Here is a 16,702-nt window from a genome sequence, read left to right as displayed (position 1 = left end):
GCAGCTTCCTTCACATAGCCATGTTGTGTTGCCATGGTGATAACGGACAAGACCGGTGCATAGTTGTGTATGCTTGTGTGTTTTTACGTTGCGAAGAAAAAGGCGCACATGTCTCTCTGTGCAAGTCAAATCATGAATCATAAAAATGACCTAGAGGCCGTTTGGATACGGGAAAATCTGAAAGAGAGGCTGTAGACATTAGAAAATACCCAGCACATCAATCTGTAGTGTGTGGGGGGGGGGGGGGGGGGGGTCTCCCGCCCTGCCACAGTTATGTCCAACTACGAGCCTACTGTTAAAGATATCAGATGAAACACACACATCTGCCGCAGTAGTGCCACAGTGCACTGTAGCTGCCCAGAAGGCACTTTGTTTTGACACATGGCTGGCGCCTTCATGCTGATCAAGTGAAGGTGAGAGTTGTGCTACGCGTTGTTCCAGTGAGCTGGTTGGTAAGGACCGCATAGAGAGTGCCGCCACAACAACAAATATTAAAAACAGTTTGAAGCACATGAGACAAACGTTGTCCGTAAGTCTAGGCATCACTCAGCTCTAGTAAAATGGCATTGCTTTCGCAGCAGAGACGGTGAACTCTTCCAATAATGTGTTGCCACGCAATCTGCTGTTGATTGCGGGGGCTGATGTATTACTATTGAGGAGGGAAGATTATGTTGACTCACTACACTGGATGAATTGTATCAACTTACAAGATATATATTTTCTTTGTATAATTAATTAGCAGTAGGCGATATTTCTGTAAAACAATGAAGTAAAAATGATCAACTTAATCAAATTACATTCCAGCAGCTATCTGTAAATCCAAGTTCTTCAAAATGAGCAATGGAGTGCGTTTAGACAGTAGGCTGTCAAAATGTTTCAATCCGCTGGCTAAAAAACAACCAATCAGGTAAGAATATGATTGCACCTCCAATTCTGTCAACATTCATTTCAAAGAACAACATCACAATTCATTGATCTGGATGTTTCGTATGCGCCCCTTTCCAGAGTTCGGAGGGTACCTTACAGAGAAACAAGCAGAACAACAAACAAGCTTGTCTTATAGAGACAAATCCTAAACACAAATGCACGCACAGCACACAGGTCTGAGTGCCTTTTTCTGCTGCTGCGGAGAATGATAATTGTACATAATGAGAGATTAAGAGAGGAAAAAGGATACAAAATAGAAAAAAAGGACAAAAAGGACATGAACAAGGAACTCGGAGGAAGAGATATATGGTCAGTAAGCAAGAAGAAGACCAGAATAATGGCAGCGCGGGGGTGACCCTGTGCATCCATGGCCGACCAATTAGCCTGACAGCTAACTCACTTAACATTTTTTTGCGGTTAACCTCTGTCTGAACCAGCCTGGGTGCCCAGACTGAATGTATCCCCATCACTGCTTAATGTCACTAAGTGCTGTCGAGGGCGACCTCAAGTTTGCTTCAATTGGAAAGCTGACACTAAACAGCCCGACTTCACAGAGAGATGACAGGAGCGCAGGATGCCCACTTTGCCTGAATCGGTGTCATGCGGCTGGCAGAGCTTTTAGTAGGCAGAATACTTGAGAAGAAGTTGGGTTATTGGCTGGCCAAGGCAAACTCCTTGTATGTTCCATGTATTTAAAGCAGTTTGGGTCGATCAACATTGCATTGGTTCAGACCAGTGAAGACACAGAATCTGAATTCTCGTTGCAGATATTAAACAAAATAATGATGAACACAAGACTGTTTGCATTGCCATCACCTGAGTTTTGGCAAATTAAAAGATCTTTGAGGTGCAGAAAGTGCTAATAAATTCATCGTCATTTTGTTCTTGCAGGCTCTCCAAACTATTTCTTTTCCAGAAGTACGCAGCACGATTTAGGGTGTCACCAGTAATATCAAACATTGTAAAGCAGCAGGTTATGATTATGTAAGACAATTGTTAAGTTGTAATGATGGCATCAGAATATTGACTGAATTTAACTCCAGGTGATTATTAGAAGCAATGGAGATATTTAGAAGCTTTGGAATTATCTTGCAGAAAGTCGTCATCCATGATGTCATTTTAAATCATCATGAGCAGGTGTTATGCCAGGTGTCCAGACTTCAAACATAGGGGGCTAGCTGTACTGTGATTACCTCTCTTGTCTCTTCACCTGCTTTTTTGACGTCATCGTGGTGTTAAAGTGTAATTTTGCTGGAGGTCAGGTCATCGATGCAACATAACTGCCAAAATAAATGACACAATTTCCCACACTCCGGCAGCCTTGAAGCATCACAACTACTGCTAGGCATCTGACTGATTAATAGTTAATTCACAACATTAACAGGCCCTAATCGGCCATTTGATATAATAAAGTAATTAGATGATTGCTATGAATAACCACGTGATTGGGCTAAGGGGTGCCATAAACTCAGCTGGCTTACATGGTGGGATTTCGCAAACCACAATATTGTTTTTCCACCTCGTCATGGTTACAAATGGCTTGGATTTGTCAATAAAGACTGGATGTCTACGTCTGTGTTAAATTGGATGGCAGACATCAAATCTTTCCATGCATCCTTTCCCGGTTAGCAGAGGCATTGTCATTGAGAGATGGTTTGAATTCAAGATACAAAGACATTTTCCCCATCAGATCCAGTGATTCGGGAGGAATAAACAATAGCTCCAGCCTGCTAAGTATTACAGCCGTCTAAACTTGGATGACATTAAATTTGGCAAATTGATGGCGTTTCTTTTATCCCTCTGTTTCCTTGTACACCACAACATCACATTGACAAAGACAGCTTTGATTTTAGAAGCATAGGAGAGTTGGAAGGTTAGTTATTGCATTGGTAGTAATGTTTTTTTCATCATGGTTTAGTGATTCATTGTGAAATGATTTGTCATAGTGGGGAGACATGGTTGTGTTTGGAACTGCCACAAAGTTTTCATTAGCCCAGGCAACTGTATATTTATGTTGCATTAGGATTTTACAATCCTAGAACTGTCTTGAGTCCTGTCAAAATAGAGTAGTGGCGCCAAAAAATCCCATGATGCATTAAGATGTACAAGCCAAACACTGCTAGTCCGAGAAATAAGAAATACAAACCAATCACTCAACCCTACAGTCCGAAAAATCCTGAGTCAAGCTGAACGCCCTACTGCATAGTAACTTGATAAAAGCACAGTGGTGGGATGGCAGTGGCTGCACCAGATCCAAAAGGGAACAATGCAAAGTTTGCTGTAGGCTGATTAACAGAAAGAAATAATAAGCATTATTAAGCAGGCAGTCACACGAAGAGACAGACAGACGTCATTAGGGCAATGTGGCTGGGCAGACACGGTGACTCATCCTGTTCACACGCTGCTGTTGAGGTGCCACTGGGCGTGGGCACTGACAGTAAGGGCAAGCAGTGTGTAATAAGCCGAGAGCGAGAGAGAGAGAGAGCCAGAGCGAGAGCAAGAGCCTCAGGGTGAGACAGCATGGGTAAATTAAACCCAATATGTGACTTGCATACCTGCAGTGTGCACGGAAGAAGGATCTCAAACACACACACACACACACACTTACGTGATGTGGTCCAATTCCAGTCCAATTAAGAGGCAGAATAATACAAGAAAAATGCCTCTCTCCCAGGCTCAACATGCACTCATCTGACCAGACTTTTACGATTTGCATGTGGAGCTGCAAGTCACGTTGCAACATGATTCAAAACAACTGTCCGCAGGAGCCATGAATGAAGAAAGCAAGTGATATTTTCGAGAACCTGCTGTGCCATTCTTGCTCTAGCAGCCCAGGCCAGGTGGCTGTAGCCTGTACTCCTCTCATCCAGTCTCCCATGGCCTTTCATGTGGAGGCAAGGGCCAGTCCGAGACACAGGGGGTCCGGTCGGACTGGTGAACTCAGGCTGATTCTGGTTGGCCTTGACAGCAGTCAGTCATTAGGTAAGAGGTGGGTGGGACTGGGGAGACCTGCTGAGCGCACCGTTCACAGGTAACATTCTAATTGTGTGGAGAGGTAAATAGGCTTGGCCCTGTTCACAGTGTTGGATGCAGGAAGAGGGGCAAAGTTAGGGTGTCCCCTAGGAATCCATCATGTGTGTGTCTGTGTACGTGTTTGCGTGCACCATTCCCTGCGCAACAACAGGCAGATTTTAGAGGCTTGCTAAACACAATATGTTAACTGTATGAAGAAGTAGAGCTCAGCATCCAAAGAATGACAGACACTCTCGGTTCCATCTTTTCTTCCCTTCTCTGCAACCCACCAAGCGCCACACACAGACACACCCACAGACACAGACACACACACTCTGTAGGGGGATGCTACTAGTTATTCAACATCTACAGGGTGTTTTGTTATTAAAGACATGCACTTGTATCGCTGGTGGTTCGAGACGTTAGTGAAACCCGAGAACAATGGGGCCTCGATAAGAGCAGCGCACCACACACACACACACACACACAACAGACTATCTTATCCCTCGAAAGAGCAGCCTCCCGTTGAGTTGTTTTCAAGTCAAGTTTTCAACTTTTAATGTCTTATCCTGTGATCATGGAAGCCACACTCCAGGCTGCAACTCAATGTAATGCCACTGGACACAATATGCCCCCTGTGGCTCATTGATTATGGGCAGTGCACCAAAAAAAGGAAAAAAGGAAAAAGAGCAAAAATCCATTGACCACATTTTAACCCCATAAGTCAGGGAGAAGGCCATTAAGCTGCTCATAGGTGTCTTAACTGCCTATTGGTTGAGTAATTGACCAGAACTGCCGCTCGTTAAAAACGAACACACGTAAACAATAAAGCTTGAGATTGCCCTCCACACATTACTTAAGTCGTAGCTTTAAATCCTATAGGAAGGGACAAACTTTAAGAAAGGACACACACACACACACACACACACACACACACACACACCTTTGCTATGAAAACTAGTAGCTGGATATGGCTGCATTCACTGAAAATAGCGTTGTTCTGTTATGACTTTTCGGGATATTTTCTTTATTATTATATTAAGTACTGCATCAATATATTTTATATCTTCCATTGTTCTATTGTCCCCATACATACAATGAAACATCTTTGTGTGGTAATATGTGAGCCTGCGTGCCAAAAGAAAATCACCCACAATAGTGGAAAGAGAAATTGCAGAATAGCCTTTAAAGTGAAATATTATTTCACAGAAAGAACCATCTCCTGGCCGCTGAAGCTCCTGGAATGAGTCCAGAGGCCAGGAACAAATATGGCCGTTGGACAATCAACACACTCCTAAAAGTTAACCCCCTGTATCCCACCTGCGTATCAGGCTAGCTAGGAGGTTTGAAGATGTATTGCATTCACAGCATGTCTTGGTGTATAGCTTCATGTGAAACTGCCTTGATTGGGCATGATTTTGTTTTATTCCAGGTGGAGGATTACAAACATAATGAAACAGTCAGCAACACATAATGATGATAGGGGAAAATGCATCCATTTAGGAGCTTGAGACCAAGTAATATCATTGTTGGTTATCATGATTAATCTATGATCAATTTCAATCATAAAGGGATGGTAAAATGAGGCAATAAAATACAAATGGATACCCAATCTATGGATTTATGAATAGGCTAGGGTCCTACATACCCAAACTTATATCCTAGTTTGGTACGAGGTGGGTGGGTTCTCAAATAATAAAATATGTGTAAACGCAGATGTTGCGGGAAAAAAAAATCTATAGCAAATCTATTTCTGTAACTGTCAAACGCAAATCAACAGCGTCTAACAGGAGCTGACCTTTTAGCTGCATTACTGGAAAGACTGGGCAGTGGAGCTTGGATGGGTAAAAGTGTCTTTCCTTTTTTCTCGATTGTTTTCAGTCATATTTGGGGGACATTGGGGGCCTTTCATTTGAAGTTGGTATATCCCTGGGTGACGCATGAATACAGAAGGTGCGATGTTCAGTTGTTTCAACTGAATTATGTAAGGGATAATCACCGAGAGGCAGGGCAATAAACAGTTTGATATGCCCGGCTAGTGGACGGCTTACCATAGTTTGATATGCCCGGCTCGTGGAAGGTTACCGGTAAGCCGTTCACTAGCCGGGCATATCAAACTGTTTATTGCCCTGCCTCTTGGTGATTATCCCTTACATATTATGCATTATAAATGTGCTTTTATGTATTAAATAATTTGCCCCTCTTAGTTAAGGTCTAAGAATATGTCATTTGAGCTTACTTCTGGTAAAGTTATTACGTGGTTATGGCACACGCCTGCACTGGTGTTAAACTCACAAGTATTTCATCCAATTACATTTCTCTATTTCTCCAGCCAGCAGGATTGCTTTTTTAAATGGCCTGTAAATGTCCGGCCCCAATGATGCCTTTTTTTGTGACTTTTGTGGGGTTAAATGATTAAAATAACCTGGCTCATCTCGGTTTCCCACAGCTGTCTAAAGGCAAACAAATTAACTCTTCACAATATGACGACAATGTGCGCGTCCGTGTCAGCATCTGTATTCAATTTGACTAAAATAACTCTAACCCTAACCCTATATAATAAAGGGTAATATAATAGATGTAATTAAAATGATGCATTTATGAATGAAACAGTGGGTGGTCTCTGTGGAGACGGAGAGCTCGGTTCTATATGAATATGCATGCATTTACATCTGATCATGACAAAACCCCCATCGATACAGAGCATGTGGAGGCAATTGATTGATGACCTATTTTGAATAAATGTGAATGATGCGACACCATTCAACCAAGCAAAACCACAGAGTTCTGACGGAGAGCCACTGCCATTACACAAAGAGGTTATCAAACAAGGAATAAGGATAGTTATTGAAAGCAAAACATAAAACAGACAATTTCATACAAAAGACTTAAAGAGTCAAATTCCCAACACCAACAAATCGATGTATAACTTAAAGACTCTTTCTTCTAGAAGCCAAGCTAATGCTGTGGTGTCATTCATTTTGCCCATACTCCCAATGGATTTTCCCGGCGTTAAAAACCAATCTTCTAGACACGACGGTTCTTCAGAATATACATTTTCTATCTAATTGAAAGCTGTATATTATTTATTATGTGGACATGTGAACATATATTCGAAAATCGTATTTGTGCTGTGCCGGAAACTCAATTTATCCAATTCCATTTAATGTGTCGTTGAATAAAATTATTAAATGTAATGCTTGGGGCCTTGTTCTTAGAGTTAAACATGAACATTTTAAATAATAGCCTGCCACTAGTCACAGGGTTCCCTCTACGGTTGACAGATTTAGCTATCAGCAAATATTTTTCATATCCAAGCAGTGGGTATTGTGACAGAAATATCCTCAATTGAATTAGAATCTTATTGACATCAGCACATTGTGAATCTAAAAAAATCAAATCAAATGGGGAAATCAGTGCCTAACTCAGCCCTAATCAAACAACAATACATTTTTGCAAGCAAATTTGCTACCAGAAGTTGGAATTCATTTTCATTCCTAAAATGTTTTACACATTGAAAATACTACCTATAAACAAAATGCAGATTTCCTCTTTCGCTAAACAAACAAATATAGTGCCGTCAGTGAGAAACTAAAGAGACAACTAAAAAGACAATGGAAAGTTTATTGCAATGGAGTAGAATAGCAGCCAAATGCCATGCTTGGAAAGAACACCCCCTAACTCCTACCTCCGCCGGTGCCAAGAGCCCCCTAATTTGCCAATCAAACTATGGTTAGTGGGCATTTGTTGTGGAAGTAGTGGGCTCCAGCGGGTGCCCTCTACCCGGCGCCCCCCTCTCCTCCGTACCACATCCGCAGTGGAGGACCCTAGCAACATGGCGGTGGTGGTGGGGAGGGTGGCAGCAGCACCCAGGGGCTCTGACAGAAATAGAGTAATAGAATGCAATTAACACAGTGGCTGGTGTACACAGACAGAAGGGGGAAGAGAGAGCGAGTGAGAGAGAGAGCGAGAGAGCGAGAGAGAGAGATTAAAAGGAAGCGAAGTGACAGATGGAAGAAGAAGAGGGATGGCCGAGGGAGTAAACAAAGATAGATGGTGTCCCTGTGACGGGTGGGATTGATTTGAAGAATAACCAAAAGTAAGGGCAAGCCTGTGTGTATTAACTGCGCTCCAGGGCGTGTGGAACTTGTTAATGGAGCTGTACTCTATTGGAGGGCAGCGCTCACACAAAGCAGTGTAAGATATCAGAGTCTGCTTAGCCTAGCGAAAAGGCTGAATCACTTACCGGGGGAGGGGGTGCTGGGGAGGGAGAAGCAGGTCCCAAAGCAGATCATAATATGTGCTTAATGAAGCTCTTTACAGAGTGCAGAGGGGGAAGGAACGCATGGAGACCCGACATTTCACACAGCCTTGCATTATCATGGAAAACCTTTTATAGATTTTGGACTCAAAACCTTCAGAAAGATAGGAGACTGAAATATGCTGTCAGAGTTGCAATAATGGAGACATTGTCGTGTATGTGTGGGTGGGTGTGGGATGAGTGGCAACAGGGGGGGGTGGTTACAACACAAGAGAGAGGTGGGAAGAACATTTCCATAGCCGTCATTTGGAGCTTGTGAGACAGTCCCACAGCTCAGGTCACTAACGGGTCTTTTATTACAGGGCATGAGACATTAGTTATTTAAAATCTCTCATGAGTATGTATGAAGAGAATATTAGAAACGAGGCATGTGGCCATATCCTGGACGTCCGCCTCTCCCTCTTCGGCTGTCACTGTGCTAGAGGACTCTCCCTCCTCAACCATTGGCCGTTAATGGTCCATTCTTTCCAACAATTAAAATTGCGACAAAGGATCAAAGATATTGTCTAAGCGCAGTATTTCGGTGGCATGGTTTCGTTTCGTCCAGAAGCACAGTGGAACACGTTGGGTTGTGTTCATGCAATGCCGTTTCTCTTCCTATAACATCTCCGTCACGCCAGCCCTTGGAGGTACTAAAAGGAGCCTGCCTCTCTCCAAAATGGCTGCCTGCGGGTTTGTGTGGGCGAGGGAGCGCAGTGGTACAGTGCAGTGTGAGCCGGTGCCATGGTGTATGTGCCATTTTAGTATTGTTCAGCGAGAGGGCTGACGAGCTCAATGTATTCGGTGAGACTGATATTCATAAGCTGCTATACGCGCTACAAATATAGATTTCGACACCCTGCATGGCCTGCTGGCCTGGACAGACAGCACTCGGTGAGGATGTGTGTGTGTGTGTGTGAATTTCATTTTCTGGTTGAATTAAGAGGTATCCAGTGAGGCGCTGTGAAGTTATGTACTATTCGAGAGATTCTGACAATCTGAGAAGAGCAGGAGCCAAACCGAAAGGCAGCGTGAACTATAGAGAGATACAGGGTGACCTCACCTCCACAACGGTTGTTGTTCAATCGTGAGCCACCGTGACTAAAATCTGCCATTGCATAACTGGGTGTTAATAGGCACGTTACATCATCATCATCTTTGTTCATTGGTGATTACTCAACCTCAAACAATACAGGGTGTGTACACCTGAAAACACAGAATAACAACATGAATGAGTGGCTTGCACCACGCACGGTTGGCTTTTCACTCTAGGAGCCACTGGGGCCGTTTCCTGCAACGGTTTCTTCAGAGAAAAGGAAGAGAAAGGTTACGAGAAACAGGGACTGGGTTTCTACAGAAGAAAACACTCCAGTGAAAGCCCTGTTATACTGGTGCTGGTTGCAGTCAGGAAAAGTTCCCCTTTCTTAGAGGATGCGGGTGCGCTTCACTTCACAGGGCTGGTGACAGTGGCCGCAGGGCGCAGCGTGCGCTGGGAGGGGGCCACGTCGCTTCCTGGTTTACCTTCCTGTCGGAGGCCCGCCTGCCACCAACTGAAAGCCGAGGAACCGTGATGGATTCGGAAAAGGAAACAAAGCTCAGACGTTTCCTGCATCGGCCTCCCCTCCCATCACCACTCACCGAAAGGAAGCACCAAATCAGAGAGGGTAGGGGGGCGGGGGGGGGGGCATGTCAAACAAAGTATGGAGGAAAGGCCTTTCATGAGTGTGACAGTGTTATCGGGATAAACGCCTTTGTGGTTAGCAAACTGCGTCTGTTTAAAGTATCCGGCCAGTTGCATGTGCCCAGGGAAAGGATGAGTGCTCCATCCCCTGTAAACAAATAGCCGCGTGTAAACAAACCCGTGTGCATACAGCACCTTCCTCACAAGCAAATCTGCCCAGCTGTCACAGAAGATGAGAAAATATGACGCAATATGAAAAATAATACAACACAACCATGTCCTTTGAGAAACCATAACAGCCATCACAAACTCTGGATACAACTAGCATTAGGGACCTCCAGTGACTACCGGAGCGAATAGCATCTTGGATATTGCCCCCCCTCCTGTAAGCCACGCTGTGGGCAGAGGTCCCAATGCACTGATAAGAGGGGAGGAGGGAGGACAGGGTGTGAGGGACAGGGCAGCCTAGTGGGCCCCGGTTACACAGCCCAAGCAATCTAAAGACACACACACACACACACACACACACACACACACACACACACACACACACACACACACACACACACACACACACACACACACACACACACACACACACACACACACACACACACACACCCTTGAGGACCTCGGCCTCCTCTCGTACACAGAAAAGATTGCATCAAGCAACGGCAAGAGGGATGAAAAGAGGGATATATAGCCCTGGTACGATCATGAAAGCCGGGGGGTCTGAATCTTCACTCGGTACGTGAGAGTGTGTGGGAGGATAGTGGCCGAGAGGAGAGAGAGCGAAAAAGAGACGACACAGTCAACCAACACCTGTCTCTATCCATCCATCCATCAATGATGCGACTCTCTCTCTCTCATCTTTCCCCTTATTGCCATTCTGTGTACCCCTCTGGAACAAATGGAAATGACAATGGCCACAGTTGGCAATCCGTGCCCTGCCATATCTCATCAGCTTTAAAACAATGCCCGTCATATCGTCAGCAGCAATACTACAGCCAGAACAAAACCGGGAAGAGAGTCCATATCCTGATGTTCCTCACCAGGTGACGAGTGATCTTCTGTGGAACTAGGACTCAGATTAAAAAAAGGAATACAGGTTTCGTTCCTATGGCTACAGCCTAGTTGTGCTTTTAGTGAGAAAAAAGTCACACAAAAGACTGTCACAAAAGAGTGCTTTTAGAGAAAGATGTACAAATAATGCTCAACATTCAAAGAGCATGCAAAGAAGACCCTGTACGGTTTGGTGTATGTCACATTAAAGCCAAATGGATGCCCACTCATCACCTAGACAGATGTGTGTGTCTGTGTGTCTTTTTCTAAGCACTGTACATCATCCTTGACAATTAAACTGGTTGGACAGCATAAGGCTAATGCTACCTCTGCGTACAGGTAGACTGAACGATTTGGGGAATTAATCGAATTGCGATTATTTTGACCAATATTGCGATTGCGATTTAATATGCGATTTTTTCTTATGTTCTGTATTATTCACTAAAAAAAGCATTACCAACGCAACATTGGAAGCAGTCAACATATAAAGTGCTCTTTCCTTTAGGCCAGGCTGATGTGTTGAGATTAATTGATATTATAACATCTTTAGTTAACTATTGAATTGTAAAATAAAAATAAATATAAATCTTACTGATCTCCAGTCAGTAACAGTAAAAAAAAAAAAATGTTCAGCCCTAAGGTAGACCCTTCTTTTCAGTAGAGGAATAAGCCTTTCGGCAGGAGATGTTCTCCCCTGCTTCTGAAAATAGCATAGGACACCACCAGAATGGATGGCATCCCTAACGCCTGCAGGGATGGCGTATTTAAGGCATGCATTTGCTACCAATTATTAAAGAAATGTTTCTCTTAATTTAAAGACATGAGTTGCGAGGATCATTTTGTTTACCCTTAAAGGGGCATACTACATACTCATTGTTGGTACTTTTAAACGATAAGGACTTGACACTAGTTCTATAAAGAAAGCCTTCCATTAGCCACAGAGTGCATTAGCAATAAAACAGTAATAACTACTTCAATATAAATTGAAATTACAGAGCAACAAAGCAGCCTTGAACCAGAATATGAAATATGTAACAATAGATGGAAAGAACACATTAACATTCATTAAGACTATGGCATCACATCATATATTTAGCATCTCATTCGGAAGCCAAAAGGGTACATTGGTCTCCTGTGTAAGATGGATAAAGACTATTGAGGCACATAGCCAGATTATTGTTGTGAGGCCTTGCTATGCAGCACATCAGACCTCAACACTTTGTCAATGCACACCAGCTGAATGAGTATCTTCAGGAGAGAGACGGTGGTAGAGGATCAGCCATTCTTCCCACATCACGTCTCCTTTCAGTCCTTTCTTTCAAGGGTCTTTTATTAAACATCAGTAATGAGCAGAACAGCAGGAATAGACAGGAATTAGATTTTGTTAATTAGCTTTGAATCCAGACATCCACACCCACACACACACCCACACATAGACAACCATCCACCCACACACCCACCCACAATATCATTCAGTTATTTTTTTATTTTTAGATTATTCTTCCTTTCCTTTGTATGAGTGAGGCATTGCCACTAAACAAGTGAAAAGGGTTGGTTGTTTTTGAGAGAACAATACAATAAGTGTTTTACATGCAAAACTGGCACAGTCTGTGTTGTGTTAGTGCGAGTGTCGTTCACGACGAGGGAGATATTGTGTCTCAACTTAGGCCTTGAATATCCAGGGCATACTATGAAAGATCAATGATGTGTTCTTTTTGATGGTCATCAGCATATATTAATTGTGTGTGTGTGTGTGTGTGTGTGTGTGTGTGTGTGTGTGTGTGTGTGTGTGTGTGTGTGTGTGTGTGTGTGTGTGTGTGTGTGCGCGCACAGTGCGGCGTATCTGTGTGTGGGAGGACAACTCTCCACTGCGCTACAGTAAATGGCTCGAGGTGGAGAGGAAAGAGAAAAATAAGAGATGGAGAGAACCATTTACTGGAAAGCAACATAGCGTTGCCATCTCATAGTTCAACCTACGCAGCCACTTTTGCCTGTAAAAAGGCATTACAGGCAAATCTCATGAAGCATACAGAGTGGAACAGCACAATCAATGCTTGGAAACGTAGAAAAATTAAGTGATGGCTCATAGCAGCCGATAACACCAATGTATCAGGAATCAGGATAGTAGAGTTTGAGAGGGAAATTTCATAATGGAGGTTAGTGTGAGACGTTGCAAAGTGACATGAGGCATCACAGATAGAGTACCAGATATCCATCCACTATAGCACTGTTACATATATGAACAACAACTCTTTGCATGTTGATTTAAAGACACAACCATGTGCTTTGACCTTAAGACAGCAAATTATTTGCAAATAAGCAATAAGCACAATATCAACACACTTTCGAAGATGTAAAACACTGGGATGAATTGCATATCCTGCATTTATTTTAGGTTAAAGCGGTACAATCAGATTTGTACTTAGTACTTAGTATTTGCCATACATTGTTTAGAACTCCACCAAAATGAGCAATGAAAGCTGTATTACTGTCAAAACTCTGCATAGTCCCCTTACATAACAACACACCGTATGAACAAATGACTGTCAAATGGTAGGAAGGAAGTTAACGAACAAACAGGAAGTAAGCCTACAAACATGATCAGATTTAAGAATGAAATCCTCTTTGGGTTAACTGGACATAACCGCCTTAACCTCACAGGCCCAACCTGCTACAAGAATGTCAAGAGAGAAATTCTAGGTCTCACTGCTCCCTTAGGTTTCCATTTGACAACCTATTGTTCAAGCGCTCTAAAAGAAACCGTTTGAAAAAGACCTTGTGCCAGCTCACTTGCTTGCAGACCCTCAAATTACTATCATCACAGCTTTCCCCCTCAGAGAGAGGGCTAGGGCGGGACGCAATGATACAATTCCTGTTGCTTCTCTACCAGCTCAAAATTATCAGCTCGAAGAAAGCGTGCGCTGTTTCGCCAAGGAATCGACATGACAGCGGAACAGTAACCCTGGCAACAGGCATGTTGGGGCAGCACGGTTGTGTGAATAGTTGCGGTGCATTGATCGATGGATCAGCTATCTGCTATCTACGTTAAGGATAAATCTCTAAAAATGGTTTCCACAGGAAGTGTAAGATATTCACTCACTTGGTGGCACTCCCTCACTCTGGGCAGCTCACCAGCTCTCCAGCAGCGTGGTCTGAAATGGAGGGCGGGGATTAGTGCGAAAACAATCAAGCATTTACACAGAACGTTGATGCAAGAGATAATGCCTTGTTGCGATGCAACGATACCCTGTATTAACGGTTCATAGAAGTCACGATTATCTGAATAATGTTGATAGCCTCAGAAAGTATGTTTACTTGCATCAACAATCAAGTTGGTAAATTCACCATTGGTTGTGGATACAAAATAACATTGAATGTTTTTGTTTCTTTTTGGCTAAAATTGTCTGATGTGTTCACATTACTGATTGATGGAGAAGTGAGATGGCAGGGTAGCAGAACTTATTGAAACCAATTATTTAAGGGTTCATCTGTTTGTCTGACAGGGAGTTCACAGTATGAAACGGTTGCCTGGTGCAGATGTAGGCTGGCTGTAATTAGCTAATTGTTATAATGCCTAATGCCTTAATGAAGTTTCATTTGTTATTGCCACTTGTCAATCTATCTATGACAGCTGCATTAACACCTCCCTGGCCAGCATATGCCATAATCCACTTTGTTTCTTTGATGAAGCTCTCCGCAGGAATGGAGATGGCAGAGATCAGTCATTGTTGTGAACACAACACAAAGAAAGACATTAAATGCTAACGAGGAAGACAAACTGAACAACGATCAAAAACGGAAGAGACGTAAACATTAGATTTGAGGTGCAGACGGTAAATGGAGTGCGGATTATCTACCGACAAAGCGAGGAACCTGTCTGTCTGTCTGTCTGTGGCCCTCGATAAGGCTGCAAGCAACAATACCGGAGAAAAATAATTCAAATGTATTTCAGGTTCACTTATATTGCCTGTGTTTTTTCAGACACAAATATCTTTGGTTATGTCAGATGTTTGCAACCCAAGCCAATCATATTAAGTTTAGATTTTAACTGTGAATAACAACATAAATAGCTGGTAAAAGTGTGTTGTGAATTGAGCACAAAGGAATACGAATTTGTAAAGTGCAAAACAAATGTGCGGATGCAGACATTATATTTCAAGAAGTTGTCTTCTGAGGAATTGGTTATTTTTTCGTGTTGGCAGAGATGTACATTTTGGAGGGAATTTCTGAGAACCAAGCAATAAAATAGATGAGGACATAACGATGGGTTTTGGAAAAACAGTGCTCCAAATAAAGTTTGCACTTCCCTTGAACTGCACTGAGTCAAGTCACCAAGATCAATTGTTCTTTTTTGGTGGCGCAGACATTTTTTTTGAAAAGAAAAAAGAAATACAGCATTTCAGCATAGAGAAATTATTATCTTGACAAGGATTTAGGATGATCATGTCCATAACCAACAGACACATACAATGATATACCTACCTATAAGGGATGGAACGGTTCAAGTAAAAAATTGTAAATGTCACGGTTTTGAGCCATAATTATGGTTCCCAATGAAACTTCTACAAACTTTTTTATTTGGTGGACCACTTAATGTACACATTTAGTTGAAACCCTTTTTCGCAACTTTAATAATATAGTTATGCACCTTGATTGACTGTAGATGATAAGCTAGTGCAATTTGAATCTACAAAGACTCAATGTGTGTGTGTGTGTGTGTGTGTGTGTGTGTGTGTGTGTGTGTGTGTGTGTGTGTGTGTGTGTGTGTGTGTGTGTGTGTGTGTGTGTGTGTGTGTGTGCGCAGAAGGCAAATGCGTCAGTCTGTTCGTTGTTCATCTAGATTATAATTCTAACCTCAATAAAGAATGTTCCACCTATAAATCTTGATTCCATAGAAAGCCCCTGGCAGGTCCATCGGATACAAGGCCAACTCGATCATGACACCAGCAGTTGGCAGAAAGGCTCTGAATGCCATCTGGAACACAGTATTTTACATGTCGGTCCAGATACCAGAAGTGGTTTTACAGTTTTGTGAGAATCTGGCAATCCATGGTTTTCCGATTCAGTCTGCATTCCAAAAAAAAATCCTAAAGCTTTTCCTTTTTTATTGCAGGGTCAAAACCCCAAACAAAATGTAGGACCAAGATGGTTTCCTACCGTGTGTTGCAACGTACCATGGTGTACCATGTTGAACGTGGAGCTGGACCTCAGATAAAACCGGCCCCTACGTGCTAATGAGTTACTCAAGGTAACCTTTTGTAAATAAAAAAAAAAAAAAGAAGACACTTAATTATATAAGAACACACATATGCTAGTGACCCACTTTGCCATTACTGAAGTTGTACATAGCTTACACTGTATATGATAGTGGAGACTCAGGGCAGCTCACCATTAACCCCGGCTGTCTCTCTCTGCCGATCTTTTCCCCCAAGACACATGAAGGCTAGTGCTGCATATTAACCTGGGCCACAAGTTCCCCAGTCCCATTAGAGCACCTCGCACCAATAAGCTGGGTTAATTAAAAAGATAACCTTCCAGAGAAACAACTACAGCAGATAAAATCAGAGACTGGGATAGAGACACAAAACAATGCAGCATTGCTGTTGGTTGTTAATGTTTAGATTGGAGTAAGTCAACAGGCAAATGATGATGACAATTGGGCAGCTTTAGACAAAGCATAGCGGCCACCTGGTCAAAATCTCCACTCTCTGATGTGTGAC

General features: G+C 42.8%; 1 long non-coding RNA gene across 1 annotated transcript in view; it reads right to left on the bottom strand.

The window, feature by feature from the left end:
* Nucleotides 1-16,702, bottom strand: part of LOC311363626 — a 32,375-nt gene that overhangs the window by 741 nt on the left and 14,932 nt on the right. The window contains exon 2 of the long non-coding RNA XR_014639027.1: nt 14,083-14,134. This is a non-coding gene — a long non-coding RNA (uncharacterized lncRNA). The remainder of the gene's footprint in view (nt 1-14,082; nt 14,135-16,702) is intronic.

Source organism: Micromesistius poutassou (genome assembly GCF_964030765.1).
Source record: "Micromesistius poutassou genome assembly, chromosome: 19".
Classification (NCBI taxonomy): domain Eukaryota; kingdom Metazoa; phylum Chordata; class Actinopteri; order Gadiformes; family Gadidae; genus Micromesistius; species Micromesistius poutassou.
The sequence above is the reverse complement of the archived record's forward strand: the minus strand, read 5'-3'. Positions and strand labels throughout refer to the sequence as shown.